At 31.4% G+C, this 6,722-nt stretch overlaps 1 long non-coding RNA gene across 1 annotated transcript; it reads right to left on the minus strand.

Annotated features, from left to right (window-relative positions):
* Window positions 1-3,323: 3,323 nt before the first annotated feature.
* LOC106691220 (uncharacterized) lies at window positions 3,324-5,648 on the minus strand. The gene is made up of 2 exons (XR_001344747.2): window positions 5,250-5,648; window positions 3,324-3,651 (listed from the first exon to the last, which is right to left on the minus strand). It is a non-coding gene; the product is annotated as an uncharacterized lncRNA (long non-coding RNA).
* Between the last annotated feature and the right edge of the window lie 1,074 nt (window positions 5,649-6,722).

Raw genomic sequence — 6,722 nt, forward strand, 5'->3', positions numbered from 1 at the left:
TTAATATATGACATATTCTATATGGGAATTTTTGTAATTAAGTTCGCTACAGTCTTTATTGCACTAAATTTTGCTCAACCCTGAATCTGCCTGGGTATGTAATAAACATATAAAGATGATATGATTTTGAATGTTTTCAATATAAAATTTAACATATTGTATTCTTAATAGGTGCTATAATCAATAATATTATTTAGATCCTCTGAACTGAAAAAAATATTCTTGTTAATTAGAAACTTGCTTACTTTATATATAAATTAATGCAATGTATATTAAATACATAATTAACAGCTTTCCATGTAATTTTTTATATATTTTGAACTGAATTTAATAACTGCATAACAGCTGGATTATTGAAATTTCAGCAATAGCACGGGTAGAGCTTATAGGGGCTGTAAAATATTGAATTAAAACACTATTTCGACTCTATGAAACATTCCTCTAGAATTTAATATAAGGGAATATAATATTTATAAAAATATAAGATCTTTTATTTTAAAGAAACGACTAAGGGATGCTGCCAGAAAAAAAAATTAAATATGGTTTCATATGTGTCGATGATTTGTCTCATTTGGGCTGAGAAAAATAAGATAATAAGAAAGAGGAAAGAAATATGGGGAATATGAAAAAATTCAAAACAGTAAACATTAAATATTAAATATTAACTTACAATTTTCAGATCACACTGTCAACCATTAGCTTACGTTAAATAGTTATATTCCTACTATTTTGTGTGCAATTTTTGTAGCTATAACTGTCGTTTTCTATATTATTTTTGATTACTAAGGGAGCATCAGATAGACCAGTTTACTCTAGATTATTACGTTGCCATTGAAGCATCTTATGCAAATAGATGTATTGCTGCACATATTTAAATATAAAAAGATGATAAACATTTATTTAAATTTCAAATTATTAAAAATACTAATAACCAGAGGTCAGTAGATTTCTTTGCATTTTCGACGCAAAGTTGATATCGTTCTGCATGAGGACTTTTTCTCCTTTCTTAGGAAGTTGGTCCAAGAAGAAATACGAAGGGCGAACAATATATATGGAAATCATATAGGAAGTAATGGAGGTCAAGGGATACTCTTTTCTCCCCCTTTTTCTTTTTCAATAAATAAAAGTTGTGCCAATTCTCTAGCATTATCTCATTTTACATTTTGAATAAACACCCTTCGAAGGCTAGGATTACAACTGAAAATATATGAAGCATATTAAAGTAATCCCTGAAATACGATTTCTTTTTAAACTTTCCTCTTCAAGGTAAGAGCAACAGATATTAAGGAGCGCTCAGGGGGTGGGGGCGCGGAGGCGTTGTGGATTCGATTTCCGCCCTGAAGAGCTAAAATTATTTAAGCAAAGAAGTGGAAACCTGCACATTGCCCTCCTTCCTCTCTTGCAGTGAACTGGGGCATTAAATCTTAATAAAGGAATATTCTTGTGCTCTCTACAGACAATAAATTTAAGGTCACAATAATGTTGAATATGTAGTCTTACCCACATACATTGTAATTTTGTCCCAATCTATATTAAAAAAAAAGTAAATGAGAGAAAATACTAGTAGTAAATATTAGTAGGTATTAATAGAAAAGAAAAGAAAACTAAACTAAAAAATACAATTGAAGGATTCCAAAAATAAAACCTTGAGTATCTCAAATGCCACTATGTTAGACATTCTGCTATGAGCTCTGTATTAATTAATTTTTATTATCATTTTTTCCTCAAATTATTTTTTAATACAGTATTCAATTATTTATTGCCGTGTGCCATAAACACTGTTTAGATTGTATTTCATCTATATGGGAAATTTAGGAAACCATATTTCCACTTACAATAAATTTAGTAGACCTTAAACCCATTCGGTAGAGATGTTAGGTTTTGATGAAGCTCCATTGTATCCGAGGGAGCACTGAGATCCTTCCAACTGGAAGTGCAGCAGTCGTTTAGGTGATGGTCGCCCGGAACGGAAAGAGGAAAAGGAGGGGGTGTGGAGTATGGGGAAAATCGCCCCTTTTTCCTCAACTGTTCAAGGTGCCGTTAAAATAATGGCGGTCCGGGTGGAGTTATCTCACAGAGATGGGGGCACCTCTACTGATAACTCCTTTATAAATAAAGTGAATTCTCTCCCTCGAATAGCTGCTACTTCTATATTATAGTGGATAAATTCTTTGGCTAAAAACGATAATAGAAACGATTGAATAATGAATTACTCCTTAATAGAATTGGTGGGTTAATTAAATTGAAATATTACGCGATTATAAACTTCATTTCATGCAATGGTAAAATAAAGGCCATTGGTATCAACATCAATCAAAATGAATATATTTGGTCAATAATGATCGGTATATTCATTTTATATGTTCAAATCCGAAATACAAACTATAAATAACAACGCAGGTAATATAAAAAATGTTCACTAATAAAATACCTTAAAGCTTTTAATAATAATCATAAGCTTTTATAATTTGTAATTATAAAAATTTTAATTTTAAGATAAAAAAGAATAATTTTTGTTTCTAATGTCATTAATTTCATTAAAATTCTACGATTTACTATTATTCGATCTGAAAAGTTCTCCTAGTCGGTGATCTATCTTTGAGACGTCAAACAATATTTGAAAATCGATTTATTTTTCTCAGAAAAATATTATTAAAGTTTTGATACTAATTTAATCACGACTAAATTATCTTTAGGACATATATTTAATAAGGAAAAATATAAAGTGTTTTGTAATTGCGAGTACTTTTAGAAAACGTTGAATATAGTAATTTTGTTTTTAAAAACTGTGGCTATTATCTTAAAATTATTCATTTCCCTATTAACAAATAGCCTAGGATAGTGGACCATTATTAACTAAGATTTGGATGGAATATTGAATTTATAAATGTATCCACTAATGTATCCAAAGTATGTTTTATATGGTATTTGTGCTAGATGGCATAGAAACTCGTTCATTTCTATGTTTATTTTTTTAAATTAACACATATCACCTTGAAAATTCAAGTTACACGTTGTTCTCGTTACAGTAATTATTTTGCAGACAAAGATTTCAATTGTATCAAAATCATCGAAGATAAAAGAAACAGTCATTGTTTTGGACTTAGCCCCAAAACGCGAATGTTTAAAAAAGATCTTGTTCGCATACATAACAATCGTTTTGATTTTCACTGATATAACGAATAATATATTCAAATGATAAACTATTGTATGGTATTCGAAGCGTTTTTCCCCTACTGTCGTTTCAAGATTTTTTTTTTATGTTTAATAATGTCCCTAATAAAAAGGAAAAACAATGATAATAAAATAATACAATCTTCATATTATAGTCATCACATTATTTTTATTTTCGCCACCATTACCTCCACACTCTCCATTTCCTAACTAGCAACTGGAGCACTAAATGTAAATAAGGCTCGGCGCCACCTGTGGACAGCTGCGAAGTGGTAGGATAAGGAGCCCCAAAATTGGATTGGACTCCCTAATCCAGTCCTCCGGCATTACTCTCCTGTCGCCTCTCTCAATCCTCTCCGATTGGCTGGCCTTCAGGCTCCTTTCACTGGCGCCTCTCCTTATTGGCCCAATTGACGGCCAATGAGGTCTGCACTGTAGTTGGTAGTCAGGAACTGATCTTTATGGGTCGCTGGTTGGCTGGAAAAGACAGATTTACATTCTTACTGCATTGTGATACACAGATCTGTGTATTACAATGAAAGCCCTAATAAAACAAATACTAATTAATAATAGTAGAAAAATACTTTTCTTAGAAACCCGGGAAAACTATTTAGTTTTAAATTAACTGTCATCTAAATTAACTATGTTAAAACTCTAGTATAGCATATGATTATCTTGAAGATTGCAAGCGTTTTAAGATGTCATTTTTTGCGGTAGACAATTTACCGAGGGTAAAGTGTGCGTAGGCGTTTGAATGTATTCAAACAAATAATTAATTTACAAGCTACAGGGCACCACCCTCCGACCATGGTAGATTTTTTTCATAAAGTTTTCATTTCGTGAAATCGCCATAGACATAAAATTTGTCCCGCTATCTCGGATTCGAACCGGCGCAGTTATGAGGTTATTAATATCTACGCCTCAGCTAATATTATTGATACAATCGTTTCTTCCTCGAACTACAGGGAATGCATACAGATACCTATATTATATGTACACTCACCAATGTACAATCACTACACCAATACATATAAGTCAAAGAGAATTCATAAGAGAAATCTATATTATAACCACAAATAATGCTTATCTTTACACCAACTCCATAGAAGCTAAGTATTTCAAAATAGATTTAACTTTGAGAAGCGCCTGCACAGATCCCAAATAAATATACATTTACATAAAAGTATGAATTTCTCTGGATGGACCTCTGCGTTCTCCGGGATACGAGGAAATGAAGCATCAAAAGAAGCTGATAATATAAACACTCTGTGTCTTCAAATATATAAGCCACTCCACATAAGAATATATCTAAAGCATTGTATCCGGAAAAACTAGGAGTCTATGTGGACAGAAGAAACTGCGCTGACCAAGAAGTAATAATAAGATATAAAGTAATAAATAAGAACGATACAGTGTTCAAGTGCAGCAAGAGGAAACAAGAGAGGATTTAGTAATGATTAGGATAAGGATCGGTCATAATAACATAATTCATGTATACTTGGTTAAAAGAGAGGACAAACTGAAAATGCGAAACCTGCCAATCCCCATGAACTGTCCAACATATAATAGAGGAGTGTTCATTGCTACAATTTAGTGAAGAATTCAATATCCCATTGCATAGAGAGGTGGTGCTGAAGGACTGAGATGAGTCTATTGATAATACCATAAAGATTTTGAAAGAAAGCCAATTATATACAAATATATAGGAATAAAAGTAAATCATGTATTAAAAAAAAAAACGGACACCAAAATAATAACAAGATATGATAAGAACACAATAAGAAATCTAAAAAAGACATAATAACCAAATAGTTGACCACCGAGAAAAAAAAAACAGTAACCTAACCTAACCTAACTATGTAGTGATTAGTTTTTTTTTTATTGCGTAGTATTATGTACTCTCATGAACATTTTTACATTGTTCATAGAGGTAAGAGAGTAAATTGAAATCATATCTACGCAGATTTAATAACCAAATTATAACAAAATAATAAATACAAGAAGAAAAAGGAACAAAATTAAACTTAAACTGAAATAACATCGTAAAAATATTTATTCTTATATGCAATACTTACATTCAGCCTATAGAACTCCTTACTAAGCTTGACTTCCACTTATTTAAAGGAAAAAAGATGACTTGAAGTTTCCGTCTCTTACCTCACACTTGAGGCTGTCACTGGGGACCAGGTGGAAACACTGAGGACTGGAGAAACTGGCCAATCTCAGATATCTAATATATTTATTTGCTCTGGGTCACTACCGCTTCAACCTTCGAGGAGGATTGTAAGGATGGATGAAGCAAGATAGGGATTAGGCAAAGGAATTAGGACCATGAATGAGTTTCTCATAAAATGTGGAGAATTCAGATTTTATAAGTTCTGAGACAAATTGGGTATTATGGGCATGATGTAGAGTGTTGCTGGTTACATATTAAGGAGTATTGACTCTAGGTTAGGTACTAGTATTGTCTTGTAAAGCAGTATGTTGCCAGCTGAAAGTTAAAAGTTTCTGTATTATTTTAATAATACCAATTTATATAATTGTCCAAATCGCCGGTTAAGTTTGGCTGTTTTAAGTCCAGTATTTTGATTGCTCGGATTTTGTTTCCAACTTCAATATATTTTCTAAAGAATTTATAATTTAAAAAAAAAGGTGAAGGACGGCGTTCAAAGTGGAGTTATTGATATTCTATCCTTGGAGGAAATTAGTTTAATTTTAGAATGTGGAGGTAGTTTTTCCTATAACATTTACAAATTGTGTTTGATGTAGCAGTTCTCGGAAAGGCAGTGAAAAATTATAAAACCAATTTTTCGACATCCCTTTGAACCTTATAACCTCTTTTTTCCCCCCATAGATTCCTTTGAAGTTAATGGTTGACGGAATCCATTCTCCAATTAATGTTTTCAAACTGGAAAGCCCGTCACAAAGCGTCATTAAGTCATATCTATTCTCGGCAGTTAGGCAAATCAATCAAATACTCAATCATCAATCAAAAATGCTTGTCGATTAAGTTAGGATAAGCATAAATTTACTAATCAATTGCAATTATATTAGGGATAAAGTCACCGTTCACAGAATAAAGTATATGATGGCTGGGTTGGTGTTACTAATGAAATTTACAGTTTAATGTATGGCCATATTTTGGCTTGAATGAGTTTCTTGTCTCACTGATAGAAAATACCGAAATTAGCACAGAACGTTAGCACAAATTCAACATTAAATTTCATTATTTTTACCGCATCCCAAATCATCATTAAAACATCATTACATCAAACCTCAACAGAGAAGCAATTCATTTTCAAAGTAATGAACCTATACAAACATTTGTGGTATGTACAATGGCATACTATTATTATATGAAAAGTTTTTCAAAGATTTAATGAATTTCTAGATCGTTTGATTTAAATTATGTATTTAGTAGAATAATTTGCCGTTTATTTATCTATTTTTTCGTTTAATGAAAATTCTTAAATCTGTAGAACATTCACAATGTTGCTTAAATGTTAACAATTGTTCTATAAAAAATATGATTAACTTTAATAAATATT

This window comes from Halyomorpha halys, unplaced genomic scaffold (assembly GCF_000696795.3).
Source record: "Halyomorpha halys isolate HHAL.00 unplaced genomic scaffold, Hhal_1.1 Scaffold2174.1, whole genome shotgun sequence".
In the NCBI taxonomy this organism is placed as follows: domain Eukaryota; kingdom Metazoa; phylum Arthropoda; class Insecta; order Hemiptera; family Pentatomidae; genus Halyomorpha; species Halyomorpha halys.